Source organism: Temnothorax nylanderi, unplaced genomic scaffold (assembly GCF_030848795.1).
Source record: "Temnothorax nylanderi isolate EJ_2023f unplaced genomic scaffold, tnyl_v1.0 TNYL_tig0697_pilon, whole genome shotgun sequence".
In the NCBI taxonomy this organism is placed as follows: domain Eukaryota; kingdom Metazoa; phylum Arthropoda; class Insecta; order Hymenoptera; family Formicidae; genus Temnothorax; species Temnothorax nylanderi.
The window spans coordinates 59,617-81,333 of record NW_027249759.1 but is presented as its reverse complement, the minus strand read 5'-3'; the positions used below and the strand labels follow the sequence as shown (position 1 = coordinate 81,333).

Genomic DNA, 21,717 nt, shown 5'->3' with positions numbered 1-21,717 from the left:
AAGAGAGAGAGAAGAGGAGAGAAGAGAGGGGAGAGGAGAGGAGAGAGGAGCGGGAGGGGAGGGAGAGAGGAGAGGAGGAGAGAGAGAGAGAGAGAGAGAGAAGGAGAGGAGGAGAGAGAGAGAGAGAGAGAAAGGGAGGAGGGAGAAGAGAGAGGGAGAGAAGAGAGGGAAGAGAGAGAGGGAGAGAGAGCGGAGAGAGGAGAGAGGGAGAGAGAGAGAGAGGGAGAGGGAGAGCGGGGAGAGGGATGGGAGGAGAGGGAGAGAGAGAGAGAGAGAGAGAGAGAGAGGAGAGAGAGAGGGAGAGAGAGGAGGGAGAAGGAGAGAGAGGAGAGGAGAGAGAGAGAGAGAGAGAGAGAGAGAGGGGAGAGAGAGAGAGAGAGAGAGAGAGAGGAGAGAGAGATAGAGGAGAGAGAGGAGAGAGAGAGGGAGAGAGAGAGAGAGAGGAGAGAGAGAGGAGAGAGAGGAGAGAGAGCGAGAGGAGAGAGAGAGAGAGAGGGAGAGAGAGAGAGAGAGAGAGAGAGAGAGGGGAGGAGGAGAGGAGAGGAGAGAGAGAGAGAGAGGAGAGAGAAGAGAGAGGAGAGAGAGATGAGAGAGAGAGAGAGGAGGAGAGAGAGAGAGAGGAGAGAGAGAGAGAGAGAGAGAGAGAGAGAGGAGAGAGAGAGAGAGAGAGAGAGAGACGAGGAGAGAGAGAGAGAGAGAGAGAGAGAGAGAGAGAGAGAGAGAGAGAGAGAGAGAGAGAGAGACTATTTGTGTGTCTTATTACATATGTTCTCCGGGGCGAAGCCCGGGTAATCAGCTAGTTAAAAATAAATATTTGTAGTAATATTTTGTAAATACACAGCCACACAAAAAAAAATTTTTGTTCTGATCTGGGGATCTGACCATGTTTACTTTATGTTTTTGGGGTCGCTGAATCCGAATCCGAGGTCTATTTAACCCCATCACATCAAGATTTTGCCATAACCTAAAAAAACCCATAATTTAAGCTATTAAACGCATATAACCCTAAGAATGAAGTTGTAATCTGAAAACCCAAGCTCTTAAACCCCATAACCCCATAACCCTATAACCCACTTAACCAAAAATCTATCAACTCCAATAACCACGTTTGTCAGACATTTAACTTTATATGTACGCGTATCTGTCAGGTCTCCAAAAATGCTCTAATTCTATGCACATTCATTCATGAGTCTCTTTTCGAGCTGTATCGAGTTCTTTTCTCTTCAAAAGACCTATGCAAAAGATTTCTTTTACGCTTCTTGTCTTGACCAAGTGTTTCTCTTTTGAGCATCCAGCAAAAATCTGCAAGCATATTAACGTCCCACCGTCCCTGATAGCGAGTTTCCATAACTTTAATATCTTGGTGAAAACGTTCACCCTGTTCTTCACTGAAGTGTCCCAGGTTATCGGAAAATTCATCAAGATGAGAGTGCAGGAAATGCAGTTTCAAGTTCATCAAGCACCAAGATGATAAAGGACTACGAGAACCTAGGATGCTTGATGAACTTGAAACTGCATTTCCTGCACTCTCATCTTGATGAATTTCCCGATAACCTGGGACACTCAAATCATTGTTAGCTATTTTAAATGAATATGTGGAAATAGATTTTCCTAAAGATCCTCGCACGCTTTTGGGAACACCAAGAACAACGCGTATAGAAAATATGGGACATGGGCAGTACTGTCATATAGGATTGACAAAAGCTGTCGAAGAAATAGTAAAGGAACGACGGAAAATTAGTGGGAAAATTACCGATGTCAAGCTATATATAAATACTGATGGCGCACCTATAGGAAATTCTACCGAAAAGGGATTGTGGCCGATATTATGTATTGATACAAAATTACGTAAAGTTAAAGTGATAGGAGTTTATTACGGCACCGGCAAGCCCGAAAATGTTAATGATTTCTTAAGAGCTTTTACTGACGAAGCAATAACTCTCGTAAGGGACGGTTTTGGAAGTAAGTTTTGGAAGTAATTTGGAAGTAAGTATTTTCTATATTATGTCAACTTTTTTTATAATATGAATATTTTATAATACAATTTTTTTAACGTAAATAAATTCCACTTTAAATTGAACTTTAATTTGTCACGCTAGCTTCAAATCGAAATTTACTACATGCTTAAATAGCTAAAATTATGTTTTTATATAACTTTTTATTTTAAGAATAATAAAATTTGAATAATATTAAACGAACACATTTGCACTTATGCACTCATACACTTGCACGTAAAATGTAAAATATTATATCAAGAACCTTTTATGTCATTTTTTTGCAGGCGCTGTATTGAAGCTTATTCTGACAAAGCAAAATAAAATTGTGCGACAGAACCGAATTATAATGGATAAAATTACGACTCTCGAGAAAAAGATTCTTCAAGATACAACTAATTGTCAGTTGAGTGATGAAACTAAAGACACATTACGCAAAACATTTGTTATAAAAACCGTCAATGATTTAGAAGAGTTTGACGCTAGTTTAAAGAAAAAAAGTTTTTTGATGAAGTTGTAAGTATAGATTATTACAATAATAAATGATAAAAATTTAGTATACATATATAATACACACATACACACAATTATCAGGACAGAAATATTAGCTGGCTTTAACCCATTATATGTATAGCTTTTTCTATCAAAAAAATTTATAGTGCAACACTGGTGCACACTGAGTGCAATTTTATTGTTCTAATGTAAAAATTAGTAAACATATTGTCAGTGTTAAATGTTCCACTGACAAAAATTTGACTAATTTTTGTTAATATTTTCACTATTTTATCAATAATTTTTCACATTGGAACAACAAAATAGCATTCAGTGTGCGCTAGTATTGCATTAGTTTTCTCAGTAGAAAACGCTAATGGCGTTTTAGCAACGTATATGTTAGAATAAGTTGTAATTAAGTATACCTATCAATCGATTATAATTGTAAAATAATATACATATAAAATACAATAATTTGTGCAATAGAGGAGGAAGTTAACTGATTGTTGCTCAGACTAGCATTTGGTGCAAAAATTGTGAGAAATTTTACATTATGTATATTTTTTAACTGTAAATTTGTTTCAGGTTGAATTTTTGAAGCAAAAAGAAGGTCCGGATGTGCGGTCTCACGTGTTTAATATATTAAACAGTACAATCAGCAATTTCGTTGCAACACAGTATAGCTATAAGGGTCAAAAAAAGAAAAAAAGATTTCTGGATCTAATGTTCAACACCTGTATATATAGTAAGTAATTGTTAATAACATATATATTTTTAAGATTATAAACAAATTTTTACACTTTTTATGTTTTTATTTTATTTAATAGTTTGAATTTACTTTTTTGAATTTAAATTTACGTAGTAATTAAATGTGAAATTTACTACGTAAATTTTGATTTACTACTGGAAAACACATCTATCTTTCAATCTTACAGACTCACGTAAATACTTATGTATTTTTTTACAGAAGCTGCACAAATGCACACACCTTCAGCGACAGATGATAATGTGAGAACCGCTATAGCTGCTTGGCTTGATAATTCATCATCTCGTTTAAAAAATGAGCATAAGTAAGTAGAAGAAACATTTTTTTTAAACAAGTTTTTTATGTTACAAATGTAAGATAAATAATTAAAAATTATTTGTTTCAGTAAACGTGCTAAAGAACCTAACCTTAGAATGACTTTTGAAGATAATTCTGACGAAAATTAAGATTGATGGAAGGAGATAAATCGAAGAGGAGAAGGAAGAAAAAAATAGATATTGTACTCATTGTTGTCCGCAGTCTGTAATTAGGCTAAATAGTACTTTCCATGGGAAATGGCCCATTTTATAAACAAACGCGTCCCGACGCCGTGTGACGAAATATTATCGAACGATAATTAACATATTGTTGCATCCAAACCGGCCGACTGTGTGTGGTATAGCAGGAGAATTTAACCGCACAATTAACGAATTTGCCGAGAGTATTGCGAGTGCCGACATTGCTCTTTTCATAGAGAGTGGTGAGCTGAAAAATAATATCCTGGGTTACCTTACTTCGTGCGTATTTTTATAAAATAACATTGTGCCGAATGAAATATTTGAAAAGTTTACATTGTTTGCGACATTTTTTTGATGATAATATCAATCGAGATATTAATACTCATGCATCTGTTGCATCAACTTTTTTTTACAACATGTAACGAGACTATATTTTATACTTGCAGATTTTAACGGCACAATTAATTACATTCCGTTTTCTATTTTTATATGTATTAAGTGTATTATCGCGTTATCTAAATTCTTCATATTTAAATTCTTTCTCGAACTTTGTTAAGACTCATGATAGATGTGATTCCTTTACGATCTTGAATTCTAAATGATCGTTTTAATTGTGTAGGCTTTATGAAAGACTAATCTTTCTTAATATAGAACTAAAAGTGTATTTGTGTTATTTATTATAGCAACACTATTATTGAGATTAACAAAGCACGAGAAAGTAAAAGACAAAATTGTCAAAATGCACGTTGTCTAAAATACATAGCAAAGCGTTTTTTTTAATATTACATAGAATATATATATATTCATTTAAAAATTTTGTGCAATAAAAAGTGCAATGAAAAAGAAAGACATTTTTGTTAATATATATCATTAGACTCGTGAAAATGTCAATAAATTAATTAAAAGACGGCGATACGAGTCAAGCGCGGTACGTGGTGCGCAACTAGAGAAATAATAGTTACAGAAGTAACTATTATGTAATTCGTTACTTCTGTAACTATTATTTCTCTAGTTGCGCACCACGTACCGCGCTTGACTCGTATCGCCGTCTTTTAATTAATTTATTGATATTTTTGTTACCTTTCCAAAAACCTTTCCTAAACATTTCGTGAAGAAAGTAACAATATTTTACAAAATATTTATCATAATGATTTAATAAATATTTAATAATATGTACCATAATATTTATGATAAACATTTTTATAATATTTATAATAAATATTTATCATCTGTTCAATCTAAGACTACAAAAATATTTATGAAATATTTTGATAAATATTTATAAAATATTCAAATAATCTTATAAATATTTTGTAAATATTTTATAAATATTGTGTGCTGTTCGGGATAAAATTTCACAGTAGCTTCTTACAGCAGACTACTGCAATAGTACAGTAAGTACTCGTTCAATCACATATATTATGCACTTTTGTCGCAATTTTGGACTGTTTTCTTGCGCACTTCTTCGGGATGTATCTGAACTAACAGACTGGTTACCAGGGTTATTAACCCTTAAATGCCACCCGGGGTCCAGTGGACCCCAGACCCTTTACAATGATATATTTTCAAATGTTTCCGCCAAAAATAAAGCTTATATTTATTTATTTATTATTTATTATTTTTTTTATTTTGGAGCCAATATTTTAACGTTGGCGATCTTAATTTTTTATGCTATGTTGAAATTGAAATTTTAACAATATAAGCATTTTATTCTCTTTTCTAAGCCTTGAACAACATTGAAAATAATTTTCATAACTAAATATCAAAAAATCAATAAGTAAGGAGACATTTTTCATGCTGGGGTCTTTTAGACCCCATGTGTCATTTACGAGATTCTTGAGAGGTGTGGCATTTAAGGGTTAAATAAAAATACAAAAATGAAATATTGTCAAATAATATTGCAGGAATTAAGAGAAACATACTGGAAAGCTCTAACTATTCCCGGAAATTGGATCTACACCACAAGGAAGCAAGAAACAATTCGTGTGGAATGCCAGCAAACTAAACAAATAGAAATAAATAATTCTGGCATTATTTCCGTACAACAAGGATGTAAAATTAGAGCAGGAACTACGACGATGAGCCATCCATCTATTCGTACGATGAAATTCGTACAGCACTATGCTCCAACAAATAACTTAAGCATCATGGAATTATATGAACCTATTCGCGAGAAATATCAAGTTGACCTGACGGAAGCTGCACATGAGCTGTGGACAATAAATAATAGCCACGTAGAGGCGACTTTCGATGACATCATCGAGAAGGCTCGCCAGATCAAAGACAGGAAGATGCAAGAACAAAGGTTTATCGCTTATAGCGCAGTAGGATGTGGCATGGGCATTCTAGGAACGCTTATGGTCATCATCTTGCTGATAAGCCGGACTTCCTGGATCAGCAGTACCACGAATTTGCTTTATGCACGATGCAGCCGGAAGAAAGAAACCAAGGGACCTACCCCTGGCCCCTCAGGAAAGAATAAAAGCCACGACGTCGAAGACCAAGACGCACAGTCTAGCTTAGAAGCCAATGAAGACAATAAAGCGCCAGGACACGAAACCAAGTAATCAAGGAAGCAAGAATCGTAAGTGATCAAACCGAAAGACTGTGAATCACACTGAGTCTTTGGTTTGTGCTCATCTTACAGAATGAGGAGGAGTAGCTACAACCAAAAAGACAACTATAGACAGTGGCATAGGATCCTGGGACGACTGCGGCGAATAATCATGGCCATGCCTGGGGCAGACGACGTACCAATCAATCTGAGCGCGACGCAGTCCTATCGGAGGTCACCGATATTGCAGCTGGGACCGCCGGAGCACGACACCCGATCCCCCGGCATTGACGTCTACCCGGGGATGGACCGGGACTGGCCCAACCCGACTGATCCGGTGGTCTTTTCCCGACCTCCACGTCCACCGACACCAGCAAATCGAATAGTGTACGACGTGCCACGGATGTCGCTAACATACGTCGAAGCAGCGATGACTCCGGGGATGGAATCTTTACTCGACGACGTCCTCGCTGAAATCAACCGAGAATCTCCGGTCGATGACATCAGTATGGGAGATGATCCAGAGCCCATCACCTTGCCGGACGTTTCCAGGCCGCCACCGCCGTATGCCAACGCCCCGGCGACCCAGACGAGCGGGAGCCACGAATACGTAGAAATGTCGTCCGTAAATGCAGAGGCCGGTAGCAGCAGCGGCACTTGTTTGTCACCCAGCACGTCGACGAGCAGCCGCCCGCCCTTAAGAGAGTCCTCGACGTCCTACGACGACGTCGGCAAACCGAGTCACCGACACCATATCATAGGTGAGCGGGGAATACCAATTCCACATGGATCGCAGCCCCTTACACGCCCTCCAATACCGATACCTGTACCCGTATATTACCGCGATTATTCCGATCCGCATGTACAACCTGCATACAAATTAATCTGTCACTCCGCGTGGTTTGTGCAAGTTGATACGAATTTGACACTTTGCCCTGAATGCGCTACATCCAAACACACCTTCTGTATTTATAACCGCGTAAACGCCGCTTGGAGACAATTACATTTGATATCGCGTACCTTCGTGCACACTGACTTACATTGCGGGCGTTGCTACAAAATCTTAATGAAAACTAGACGCGCCATAGACTGTTTTGCGTGCCGCACAACTATAATTGACTTACGAGGACACACAGAACACCTAGTTTATAAGATTCTATGCGAAGCCGTAGTGCCGCGTGGAACACACTAAATGACACGTATCTATACACATTAATATTTTGCGCATTGACATTTTAAATTGCGCCTTTCAATATCCAAGTTTATCGCTTATAATTTTACTTTACAGTTTATTATCTGAAGGGTACTGTTTTACTATTATGTGCCCTTGTGCTTGCGCTAGCGTTACTCCGAATTGTGAAGGAATAACAGATTTATATAAAACTGATCTTCGATACACTATAATCTACTAGTTGTGTAAGGAATTAATCTAATATATAACACATGTATTTAAGGAATAATATACTAATCCATCCGATAGGAAGTAGTTTCATAAGATATGAAATATGAATGGTAAAGGTTTAATAATCGCTTATGTACATGGTGAAGGATTTGCTAAATAAAATAAAACTTATATAACTAACATGCGATATCTTTACTAAGCACGGTGAAGGATCCTAACCCCTTTTAGAATAAGTATTTTAAGAAATAAGAAAAATTAATTCGTAGCAATCAGCTCTTGACTAAATATTAAGATATTAATAATTATACTCTGAAATTAGTATATAACCAAGACGAAAAGGGGTAATAGCACGCTTACATACAGTCGTTCACGGAAAGGTTGCAACACTTTTTTTGGATGGGTTTTGGAACGCACGAATATTTCGAGACTGCGAGCCACTGCGTCTAGGGAGCAGCCGTGACCAGCAGTGAGCTGCAGTGAGAGGTTAAGACAGCTGTCAAAAGAACACATACAGGGTGTATACATAGTGAAAGACATCTTACAGCGTAACATCTGATAACAAGTAGGAACAAGACATCTTATATAACGTTATACTTTTTACGATATTTTAATTTAAATAAATAATTAAATAAGTAAACAAATAAATAAATATATTTATTTAAATTAAAATATTTAAATTAAAAAATATATATAGAGTAATTCCAATAACTTTCAAGTCTTAAATTATTTGTTATCTATTTCTATACGTTGTAGAATTTTGCCAAAGGACTGGAATGGGAGAAAATTTTATTTTGCAACAAATATTCTATATTTATAATTATAACTCAGATATGATTTGCTTTACAAAGATGCAGACTGTAGTAACCATCATATATATTCTTGCAGATAATATAAAGAAACGAGGAACTGTCTCCTTGCGCAAACGTTTATGGCACTCTCTTCTGCGTGTTTACAAGTGGATGAGCATGAGTGGATACATCTATTCATGGCTTTCGTGAACCATTTCCAAGGAAAGTCCCACGACCACCTGCAGGTTGAACGATAAATAATATCATTCAGAATGTTTTTTCTAACGAACAATTGTCCAAGGTGAACAGATTCGCAGAAACTTATTTCAATCAAGATCCAAATACTTTGTCAAGCATTATAAAGCTGATAGAAAAGCGTAAAAATAATCTTAAAGAGGCCGTACTTATTTTTACAAACCGATTTGGGAGAAATGAAAGTGACCAATTGATCTGATCAATCAAAAATATCAAATGTGACGCAAGACATATAATTATCTGCATAATTTTTCAAATAATATTATTTTTATTTATTATCACCGTTTTGTAAATAATATTTTATTCATTTTTAATTATTTCTAATACGTCTTAATATTTTTCGAGTTTAACGAGTTCTGAGCTGAGCGTTGAATGACGGCCGAAGAGGACGACCACGACGGCTCGCGCCGCCACGGAAGCCTCGCAGCAAGGAAGATCCGCGGGAGGCCAAGGCACGGGACCGAGCTCGGATCCCCGGGACCGGCGCGAGAACACCGATCGGTTCACCTCGCCCAGGCCCGGCACGTGAAATAATGGCGTCGCTTTTTAATATTTAGTATTTTATTAATAGTCTAGAAGCTACTGATAAAATTATCTGTGACATATTACTGTTGTGTAATTAACAAATAATTTATATAGTATTATAGATTTGGTGTTGTTTAATATCCTTCGTAAAATATCTTTTATAAACGCACTAAACGTACTTTGATTTATTACATTTGATAGAGCGAATAAATTTTTTTAATTGAATATATAATACTTTGTAGACATTATGTAATAGTATTATTTGCTAATAGAATACTTAAATTTCAATATAAATTTTTATTATAATCGTTGATAGACTTTGAAGAAAAGACATGCAATAATGGCGTCGCTTTGTAATAAAAAGCTTTATCTCTAAACAGTAGTTATTACTATCTGTAGAATAAAAATTGTATTTCTGTTGAATCTTCAAAATTATATTTAATATTGTTCATAACTCTTTATTATCTTATACATTGCATATATTTTCGTCTATTTTAAGTAAATTAATTTTTCGGAATATGATGTATGATATATGAATATTTTATTATCACTTTTGTAGATCACTTATTTCAATCGCAATATTGAAAGATATTATGTATTTCTATCGTTGTTAAAGAACTTGAGGTATAATATATTATGAACACAGATTCCATATATCGGATTCCATGTATCGGATTCTTATTATTTTTCACTGTGTATGCTTTACATTTATTTATTATAGTTAGCTGAAACTATTTTTATATTGTGAGTATAAATTAATACATATTCTGTTAACGTTGAAATATCGAAATAATCGGTTTCAAATCAAGCGCAAGAAATATGTTTACTTTTAAATAAGGTTTTATATTATTTTTACGTATTATTATTATTTCTAAAAGTCTTTGGACAATTTTTAATTTTTTATGTTATTTCTAAATATTTTTGTAACATTTTGTTTATATTAATAATTCCAGCTATTAGTACAATTTCGAATTCTTATTGTGATATATATGACACATAATTTACTGCCATCTGATTGGTAGTAAAGTATGCATGTGCTTTATAATTTTCACACTACTGTGTCTCTTTATTTTATATACTACTAGCTGGTTACCCGGGCTTCGCCCGGGAGTCGTTTTTCTTCAAACGACTTTATTTGTGTTTCAATATCCATAATCGAAAAAAATTCCTTTATCAGTTCGGATACCGATTCCCAAAAAGATCGGTAACGAAAAACTATACAGTTTATAGCACTCCCCGGGAAATTCTACCCCTGTTTTATATACAACTCTTTAAGATTCGGTCAATAATTTCCCGAAAAATTGGAAAAATTTCGGATACCGGTTTTCAAAAAGATCGGTAGCGAAAAACTATACACTCTATAAGACTCCCCGGAAAATTCTACACCTATTTTATATACTTTTGGTAAAATTCGGTCGAATAGTTTAAGAGTGTATAAAGAACATACATACATACATACATACATACATACATACATACATACAGACATTCTATTTTATATATATAAATTATATATATTAAAATAATTTATTTTTTAGATATCGCTCGATTTAGCGACTAGATTAAATTCGATAGACACGTTAGAAGAATTTATGCAGCTTCTTCACGGTTTTAACAGCGAGCGAAAAGGGTATCGCGTTTACCAGTAAGTATAATTTGCTACTGCGTTATCTTTATTATGTGCTAAGTGCAAATGCAAATAATGCAATGGCAAATAATAATCTTAAGAAAAACCTGTCATGGAAGAAGGAGCAAATCGAACTTACTCTTTGCAAATTTCACTTTATTAAATAGAAATATAAATAACAACTTATTATTATCATAATTAAATATCTAATCCATGAATGGATTAACGAGATTCCCACTGTCCCTATCTACTATCTAGCGAAACCACTGCCAAGGGAACGGGCTTGGAAAAATTAGCGGGGAAAGAAGACCCTGTTGAGCTTGACTCTAGTCTGGCACTGTAAGGAGACATGAGAGGTGTAGCATAAGTGGGAGATGGCAACATCGCCGGTGAAATACCACTACTTTCATCGTTTTCTTACTTACTCGGTTAGGCGGAGCGCGTGCCCCGAGGGCTTCGTGCCCCGGCGGTCACGGTGTTCTAGAGCCAAGCGTGTCAGAGTGGCGTGAGGCCTCGCGGCCGATCGCCGTTAATACTCCCGCGTGATCCGATTCGAGGACACTGTAATTAAAAGTAATTAAAACTAGAAAATACGTTGTCAAAACAAACATTTGGAAATTTATTGGTATATCGATCACGTTCCAATGTCGCATAATCACATATTAAATTCTTAAATACAGCTACAATCAAATGCATTACAATTATATATTACGGTTATCGTAGGAAAATTAACAGTTTGTGGAGATGTGTGCAAATAAATCCGGTCCGGTCTGTAAATGAAGACACTGTCGATCGGCATCGACCCGGAGGGATTCACCTCACCCATCGCCACTGTGTGATACGTGAAGAAGCCAAGCTTCACGAGGGTGATGAGGATGATGAAGAGAGGCGGTGGGCAGCATGCGTAGTGATCGGCGTAGTACTTTCGGTCCCGCTCCTTCGTGAGGAATTCATCGCCGATCATGCGGACCATCATGATAACGGCATGGCTGGTATATTATTAATTATAACAATTATTATTTATATGATCATTATATAATTTATGTGATCGTTATATTTATCTAATTTATATGATTATTACGTTGATGAATAACTGCAATCTCTCGTTGGTATCACCACGTCGATAGCACACACACCGCAAGTTGCATAGTAGGCTCAACATTCCGCGCGACGGAGAGTACGCGTTCACTCAGCTCGGCCAAGACATTCGGACGAACGGCGCCGGCGACGACGACGACGACGGCAACGTTGGGGAGAGGACGACGCGACGGTGCACGATGCGGTGTTCGCCCGCTCGGACTCGCAAATCCACCCGTGCCGATAGCGAGCATCAACGCGGACGTTGGATGCGCTCGACGCTCGAAGGAAGGTAAGTGGCCGTGGAAGGAAGAGGCAGTCATATATAGGTATGATTGTCTGATATACTCTATAAAAAGAAGAAAAATAAGCTCAATTTAATTATTTATAAACTTTTTCTATTTTGAATTTTAAAAAGTAATTTACTCAAAGAGTAATATGTTTCAGGTACGGTGTCTTACCTGAAGTGAGAACTTCTCTTAAATATATATAGGAGACCGATCATATAACGACGGTAGTGGAAATTTAAAAAAGCATAAATTGGCATCTTTAAAATTATCTCGGATAGCTTTTACCTTAGAACGCTCTCATTCAATATTAATTCATTCCTTCATTCATTCATTCCTTCATTCATTCATTCATTCATTCATTCCATTCATTCTATATTACAATTTAATAATGTTTCTATATTTTAAAATATAGAAACATTATTAAATTATATTATAATATTTCATCGAGATTGTTCAAGCTACAATCATTCAATATCAAACATTCATTCATGCATAATCCATGGAAAGTCACATAGTATTAATACCGCGTGACACTTTCATGGTTCTCTATCACCGCAGTTAATCTTTGGGGCATAGATTGCACCAAGTTCTGGAATAACGCGGGCCTTGCGCGGAAACCCTCCCACACATTAAGAACGTGTTGCTCAAGTTCCTCGCGTGTACGCCGAATTCGTGGATTCCACTCTTGAACAATTATGCCCTAAATATTTTCGATCACATTCATATCCGGAGATTTGGCTGGCCAATCCAACGTCTTAAGGTTGGGTTGTGTGGTCAACCAATCCTGAACCAATCTCGATCGATGCACTCCTGAATTGTCTTGAACAAAATTAACACGAGGTACACCAGGAAATGTTTCCGCAACGTATGGCATCATCACATTAGACAATATGTCTACATACTCCGCACCGTTCATTCGTGGTGTGGTGCGTACCAACGGTCCAGGGCCGCGCGAGGTCATGCACCCCCAAAACGCTAATGTGATGCGGCCACTTCGTTCGCGGAAATACACATTATTCTCATCGTACCTCGTGCCTTTTGTTCTCCACAATGTCACACGTCCAGATTCATCCGTTGAGAATACTTTTTTATCAGAGAAAATAGTGTCACGTTCTGTCACGTTCTGTTGTTGTTCGTCCGTTTTTTGGTCAATGCATTTAAGCAATTTACCAGGGATTTGGACAAGTCGTGTGAAAGTTAGTATTACTCGGGACCGAAAAGATATCTGAGTTTATAAATTTTGTACCGAGGATCACTTTTATTTATCTGATTATAATGGGGATAATCGATGTCGAAGTCGACAGGAATAGGTTTAAATGGAGGTGCGTTTTGTAGTTGTTGTAATCGCTGGAGGAGGGGAAGAGGATCTTGGTTAGAAATTACTGCTTTTTTAATCTGGAACCTAATCCTTTTAATTTGAGTTCGTCTGCCTCCCTTTTTCGTCATCTAACCCGAATCCTCGAAAATGAATTTTATAGCTCGCCACACTCTTCGTCAGCGCTCAAAAGCCAATCCGCCACACTCTGCTCGCCACACTCTGCTCGCCACACTCTTCGTCAGCGCTCAGATCGGCAGCGTAAAGGCCAAATTCACTTTCGGGAATTAATTATGATTTCCAAGGATCAACCCCGTAATCGCCACGCTTTCGGCAGCAAGGGTATCTGCTCGCCACACTCTTCGTCAGCGCTCAGAACCAATTGCCACGCACTTTGTCAGCGACAACTGCGAGTCGAATCTTAGAAGTGATCGATTAAGAATTTTAACACGAGATGAGATTCCAGATTTTGAGCTTTTCCTTTTTCAAACTTATCTTACCTTTATTCTTAAAATTTAGTACAAGTTATGCGTGAGGCGCAGTCTTAAAATATAAAGTACAGGGACTAAGTCCCAAGATTGAGTTTAAGGAATTGAGTGAGATTTAGGAAAATGATTTAGATCTAAGACTATGTGGCTGAGCAATTGAATGCTAGAGCCGAAAGAGTATGTGAAGTTCAGGACTATCTGGAAGGAGCCGAAGCTCGGAACTATCTGGAAGGAGCCGAAGCTCGGAACTATCTGCTTTCCGCGGCGTTTTTCCGCCCTATTTATACCCGAAAAAGACCGGAATCTCCCGCGCGAGATTCCCGCCATTTCCATCGCGTCTTAAGGGGGGAGGTTTTCTAGAAGCTTCTAGAACATTCTAGGAGCGTAGTTTTGGGCCCCATCTGGCCCCCAGCCCTCCAAGGGTCGTCCGATAAGATAAACATTTACAGGAAACTGAGCGTTCACTCGGAATTCCGAGCCTAACGTGCGTCGTTTAAGCGTTCAAAACTTCTAACATGCGTCGTCGAAAATATAAAATTTCCGTACGTAACAATAGTATTCTCCCATTCATTCTCCCAAGGCAAATGTTTTCTGGCAAAAGCCATCCGTCGGTCTTTGTGATTATCTTTTAAAGTTTGCTTTTGAGCAAGGACACGATGGTGATATCCCTGTTCTCGCCATCTACGCCGAACAGTTTCCTGTAAATGTTTATCTTATCGGACGACCCTTGGAGGGCTGGGGGCCAGATGGGGCCCAAAACTACGCTCCTAGAATGTTCTAGAAGCTTCTAGAAAACCTCCCCCCTTAAGACGCGATGGAAATGGCGGGAATCTCGCGCGGGAGATTCCGGTCTTTTTCGGGTATAAATAGGGCGGAAAAACGCCGCGGAAAGCAGATAGTTCCGAGCTTCGGCTCCTTCCAGATAGTTCCGAGCTTCGGCTCCTTCCAGATAGTCCTGAACTTCACATACTCTTTCGGCTCTAGCATTCAATTGCTCAGCCACATAGTCTTAGATCTAAATCATTTTCCTAAATCTCACTCAATTCCTTAAACTCAATCTTGGGACTTAGTCCCTGTACTTTATATTTTAAGACTGCGCCTCACGCATAACTTGTACTAAATTTTAAGAATAAAGGTAAGATAAGTTTGAAAAAGGAAAAGCTCAAAATCTGGAATCTCATCTCGTGTTAAAATTCTTAATCGATCACTTCTAAGATTCGACTCGCAGTTGTCGCTGACAAAGTGCGTGGCAATTGGTTCTGAGCGCTGACGAAGAGTGTGGCGAGCAGATACCCTTGCTGCCGAAAGCGTGGCGATTACGGGGTTGATCCTTGGAAATCATAATTAATTCCCGAAAGTGAATTTGGCCTTTACGCTGCCGATCTGAGCGCTGACGAAGAGTGTGGCGAGCAGAGTGTGGCGAGCAGAGTGTGGCGGATTGGCTTTTGAGCGCTGACGAAGAGTGTGGCGAGCTATAAAATTCATTTTCGAGGATTCGGGTTAGATGACGAAAAAGGGAGGCAGACGAACTCAAATTAAAAGGATTAGGTTCCAGATTAAAAAAGCAGTAATTTCTAACCAAGATCCTCTTCCCCTCCTCCAGCGATTACAACAACTACAAAACGCACCTCCATTTAAACCTATTCCTGTCGACTTCGACATCGATTATCCCCATTATAATCAGATAAATAAAAGTGATCCTCGGTACAAAATTTATAAACTCAGATATCTTTTCGGTCCCGAGTAATACTAACTTTCACACGACTTGTCCAAATCCCTGGTAAATTGCTTAAATGCATTGACCAAAAAACGGACGAACAACAACAGAACGTGACAGAACGTGACACTATTTTCTCTGATAAAAAAGTATTCTCAACGGATGAATCTGGACGTGTGACATTGTGGAGAACAAAAGGCACGAGGTACGATGAGAATAATGTGTATTTCCGCGAACGAAGTGGCCGCATCACATTAGCGTTTTGGGGGTGCATGACCTCGCGCGGCCCTGGACCGTTGGTACGCACCACACCACGAATGAACGGTGCGGAGTATGTAGACATATTGTCTAATGTGATGATGCCATACGTTGCGGAAACATTTCCTGGTGTACCTCGTGTTAATTTTGTTCAAGACAATTCAGGAGTGCATCGATCGAGATTGGTTCAGGATTGGTTGACCACACAACCCAACCTTAAGACGTTGGATTGGCCAGCCAAATCTCCGGATATGAATGTGATCGAAAATATTTAGGGCATAATTGTTCAAGAGTGGAATCCACGAATTCGGCGTACACGCGAGGAACTTGAGCAACACGTTCTTAATGTGTGGGAGGGTTTCCGCGCAAGGCCCGCGTTATTCCAGAACTTGGTGCAATCTATGCCCCAAAGATTAACTGCGGTGATAGAGAACCATGAAAGTGTCACGCGGTATTAATACTATGTGACTTTCCATGGATTATGCATGAATGAATGTTTGATATTGAATGATTGTAGCTTGAACAATCTCGATGAAATATTATAATATAATTTAATAATGTTTCTATATTTTAAAATATAGAAACATTATTAAATTGTAATATAGAATGAATGGAATGAATGAATGAATGAATGAATGAAGGAATGAATGAATGAAGGAATGAATTAATATTGAATGAGAGCGTTCTAAGGTAAAAGCTATCCGAGATAATTTTAAAGATGCCAATTTATGCTTTTTTAAATTTCCACTACCGTCGTTATATGATCGGTCTCCTATATATATTTAAGAGAAGTTCTCACTTCAGGTAAGACACCGTACCTGAAACATATTACTCTTTGAGTAAATTACTTTTTAAAATTCAAAATAGAAAAAGTTTATAAATAATTAAATTGAGCTTATTTTTCTTCTTTTTATAGAGTATATCAGACAATCATACCTATATATGACTGCCTCTTCCTTCCACGGCCACTTACCTTCCTTCGAGCGTCGAGCGCATCCAACGTCCGCGTTGATGCTCGCTATCGGCACGGGTGGATTTGCGAGTCCGAGCGGGCGAACACCGCATCGTGCACCGTCGCGTCGTCCTCTCCCCAACGTTGCCGTCGTCGTCGTCGTCGCCGGCGCCGTTCGTCCGAATGTCTTGGCCGAGCTGAGTGAACGCGTACTCTCCGTCGCGCGGAATGTTGAGCCTACTATGCAACTTGCGGTGTGTGTGCTATCGACGTGGTGATACCAACGAGAGATTGCAGTTATTCATCAACGTAATAATCATATAAATTAGATAAATATAACGATCACATAAATTATATAATGATCATATAAATAATAATTGTTATAATTAATAATATACCAGCCATGCCGTTATCATGATGGTCCGCATGATCGGCGATGAATTCCTCACGAAGGAGCGGGACCGAAAGTACTACGCCGATCACTACGCATGCTGCCCACCGCCTCTCTTCATCATCCTCATCACCCTCGTGAAGCTTGGCTTCTTCACGTATCACACAGTGGCGATGGGTGAGGTGAATCCCTCCGGGTCGATGCCGATCGACAGTGTCTTCATTTACAGACCGGACCGGATTTATTTGCACACATCTCCACAAACTGTTAATTTTCCTACGATAACCGTAATATATAATTGTAATGCATTTGATTGTAGCTGTATTTAAGAATTTAATATGTGATTATGCGACATTGGAACGTGATCGATATACCAATAAATTTCCAAATGTTTGTTTTGACAACGTATTTTCTAGTTTTAATTACTTTTAATTACAGTGTCCTCGAATCGGATCACGCGGGAGTATTAACGGCGATCGGCCGCGAGGCCTCACGCCACTCTGACACGCTTGGCTCTAGAACACCGTGACCGCCGGGGCACGAAGCCCTCGGGGCACGCGCTCCGCCTAACCGAGTAAGTAAGAAAACGATGAAAGTAGTGGTATTTCACCGGCGATGTTGCCATCTCCCACTTATGCTACACCTCTCATGTCTCCTTACAGTGCCAGACTAGAGTCAAGCTCAACAGGGTCTTCTTTCCCCGCTAATTTTTCCAAGCCCGTTCCCTTGGCAGTGGTTTCGCTAGATAGTAGATAGGGACAGTGGGAATCTCGTTAATCCATTCATGGATTAGATATTTAATTATGATAATAATAAGTTGTTATTTATATTTCTATTTAATAAAGTGAAATTTGCAAAGAGTAAGTTCGATTTGCTCCTTCTTCCATGACAGGTTTTTCTTAAGATTATTATTTGCCATTGCATTATTTGCATTTGCACTTAGCACATAATAAAGATAACGCAGTAGCAAATTATACTTACTGGTAAACGCGATACCCTTTTCGCTCGCTGTTAAAACCGTGAAGAAGCTGCATAAATTCTTCTAACGTGTCTATCGAATTTAATCTAGTCGCTAAATCGAGCGATATCTAAAAAATAAATTATTTTAATATATATAATTTATATATATAAAATAGAATGTCTGTATGTATGTATGTATGTATGTATGTATGTATGTATGTATGTTCTTTATACACTCTTAAACTATTCGACCGAATTTTTACCAAAAGTATATAAAATAGGTGTAGAATTTTCCGGGGAGTCTTATAGAGTGTATAGTTTTTCGCTACCGATCTTTTTGAAAACCGGTATCCGAAATTTTTCCAATTTTTCGGGAAATTATTGACCGAATCTTAAAGAGTTGTATATAAAACAGGGGTAGAATTTCCCGGGGAGTGCTATAAACTGTATAGTTTTTCGTTACCGATCTTTTTGGGAATCGGTATCCGAACTGATAAAGGAATTTTTTTCGATTATGGATATTGAAACACAAATAAAGTCGTTTGAAGAAAAACGACTCCCGGGCGAAGCCCGGGTAACCAGCTAGTAGTATATAAAATAAAGAGACACAGTAGTGTGAAAATTATAAAGCACATGCATACTTTACTACCAATCAGATGGCAGTAAATTATGTGTCATATATATCACAATAAGAATTCGAAATTGTACTAATAGCTGGAATTATTAATATAAACAAAATGTTACAAAAATATTTAGAAATAACATAAAAAATTAAAAATTGTCCAAAGACTTTTAGAAATAATAATAATACGTAAAAATAATATAAAACCTTATTTAAAAGTAAACATATTTCTTGCGCTTGATTTGAAACCGATTATTTCGATATTTCAACGTTAACAGAATATGTATTAATTTATACTCACAATATAAAAATAGTTTCAGCTAACTATAATAAATAAATGTAAAGCATACACAGTGAAAAATAATAAGAATCCGATACATGGAATCCGATATATGGAATCTGTGTTCATAATATATTATACCTCAAGTTCTTTAACAACGATAGAAATACATAATATCTTTCAATATTGCGATTGAAATAAGTGATCTACAAAAGTGATAATAAAATATTCATATATCATACATCATATTCCGAAAAATTAATTTACTTAAAATAGACGAAAATATATGCAATGTATAAGATAATAAAGAGTTATGAACAATATTAAATATAATTTTGAAGATTCAACAGAAATACAATTTTTATTCTACAGATAGTAATAACTACTGTTTAGAGATAAAGCTTTTTATTACAAAGCGACGCCATTATTGCATGTCTTTTCTTCAAAGTCTATCAACGATTATAATAAAAATTTATATTGAAATTTAAGTATTCTATTAGCAAATAATACTATTACATAATGTCTACAAAGTATTATATATTCAATTAAAAAAATTTATTCGCTCTATCAAATGTAATAAATCAAAGTACGTTTAGTGCGTTTATAAAAGATATTTTACGAAGGATATTAAACAACACCAAATCTATAATACTATATAAATTATTTGTTAATTACACAACAGTAATATGTCACAGATAATTTTATCAGTAGCTTCTAGACTATTAATAAAATACTAAATATTAAAAAGCGACGCCATTATTTCACGTGCCGGGCCTGGGCGAGGTGAACCGATCGGTGTTCTCGCGCCGGTCCCGGGGATCCGAGCTCGGTCCCGTGCCTTGGCCTCCCGCGGATCTTCCTTGCTGCGAGGCTTCCGTGGCGGCGCGAGCCGTCGTGGTCGTCCTCTTCGGCCGTCATTCAACGCTCAGCTCAGAACTCGTTAAACTCGAAAAATATTAAGACGTATTAGAAATAATTAAAAATGAATAAAATATTATTTACAAAACGGTGATAATAAATAAAAATAATATTATTTGAAAAATTATGCAGATAATTATATGTCTTGCGTCACATTTGATATTTTTGATTGATCAGATCAATTGGTCACTTTCATTTCTCCCAAATCGGTTTGTAAAAATAAGTACGGCCTCTTTAAGATTATTTTTACGCTTTTCTATCAGCTTTATAATGCTTGACAAAGTATTTGGATCTTGATTGAAATAAGTTTCTGCGAATCTGTTCACCTTGGACAATTGTTCGTTAGAAAAAACATTCTGAATGATATTATTTATCGTTCAACCTGCAGGTGGTCGTGGGACTTTCCTTGGAAATGGTTCACGAAAGCCATGAATAGATGTATCCACTCATGCTCATCCACTTGTAAACACGCAGAAGAGAGTGCCATAAACGTTTGCGCAAGGAGACAGTTCCTCGTTTCTTTATATTATCTGCAAGAATATATATGATGGTTACTACAGTCTGCATCTTTGTAAAGCAAATCATATCTGAGTTATAATTATAAATATAGAATATTTGTTGCAAAATAAAATTTTCTCCCATTCCAGTCCTTTGGCAAAATTCTACAACGTATAGAAATAGATAACAAATAATTTAAGACTTGAAAGTTATTGGAATTACTCTATATATTTTTTTTTTAATTTAAATATTTTAATTTAAATAAATATATTTATTTATTTGTTTACTTATTTAATTATTTATTTAAATTAAAATATCGTAAAAAGTATAACGTTATATAAGATGTCTTGTTCCTACTTGTTATCAGATGTTACGCTGTAAGATGTCTTTCACTATGTATACACCCTGTATGTGTTCTTTTGACAGCTGTCTTAACCTCTCACTGCAGCTCACTGCTGGTCACGGCTGCTCCCTAGACGCAGTGGCTCGCAGTCTCGAAATATTCGTGCGTTCCAAAACCCATCCAAAAAAAGTGTTGCAACCTTTCCGTGAACGACTGTACATATATGCAAATCTATAATCAATTAACTTTAGTTATCACTTCATTTACAATTATGATGAATTCACTCGCAACATAAATCCTTCCAAGATTATCTCGCATCCAATATTCCTTATTCCTTAAGCCTGAAATAAAATAAATCAAGGAAGATACATTAAAATTTACATATCCGTACGTAATAATAAGAATATAAAGCAGAATTAAAATACTTAGCTTTATTAATTCAGGTGAATTGTAGTACTGATCGCCGCTAACTCCTATTACCTATAACAATAACGAAATATATTAATCAATGCACTCTTATAAAATAAAAATATCGTTACATGACCGATAAATAGTTATCTTGCTTAAAATAAGACAAGTTATTTCTTTACAGAACTAAGTAAAATGTCACCGACAAGACTCATGCTAGAAGCGAAAAGACTACGCAGCAAATACTTGAACATATTTAAAAGAAAATAATGAAAGGGAAAACAAAAATATATATGTAGA

At 37.0% G+C, this 21,717-nt stretch overlaps 3 long non-coding RNA genes across 4 annotated transcripts; 2 read left to right on the top strand and 1 right to left on the bottom strand.

Moving 5' to 3' along the window:
• Window positions 1-2,495: 2,495 nt before the first annotated feature.
• LOC139784883 (uncharacterized) lies at window positions 2,496-4,596 on the top strand. 2 transcript variants are annotated; one of them, XR_011721710.1, is made up of 4 exons: window positions 2,496-2,510; window positions 3,072-3,231; window positions 3,454-3,556; window positions 3,638-4,596. It is a non-coding gene; the product is annotated as an uncharacterized lncRNA (long non-coding RNA). The 2 variants fall into 2 exon arrangements; XR_011721709.1 differs by lacking the exon at window positions 2,496-2,510 and having other exon boundaries at window positions 3,067-3,231.
• A 3,424-nt stretch (window positions 4,597-8,020) lies between these two features.
• Window positions 8,021-9,498, top strand: LOC139784885 (uncharacterized). Its single transcript, XR_011721712.1, has 2 exons — window positions 8,021-8,267; window positions 8,591-9,498. It is a non-coding gene; the product is annotated as an uncharacterized lncRNA (long non-coding RNA).
• Window positions 9,499-19,790: 10,292 nt separating this feature from the next.
• On the bottom strand, window positions 19,791-21,485 carry LOC139784884 (uncharacterized). The gene is made up of 2 exons (XR_011721711.1): window positions 21,024-21,485; window positions 19,791-20,698 (listed from the first exon to the last, which is right to left on the bottom strand). It is a non-coding gene; the product is annotated as an uncharacterized lncRNA (long non-coding RNA).
• Between the last annotated feature and the right edge of the window lie 232 nt (window positions 21,486-21,717).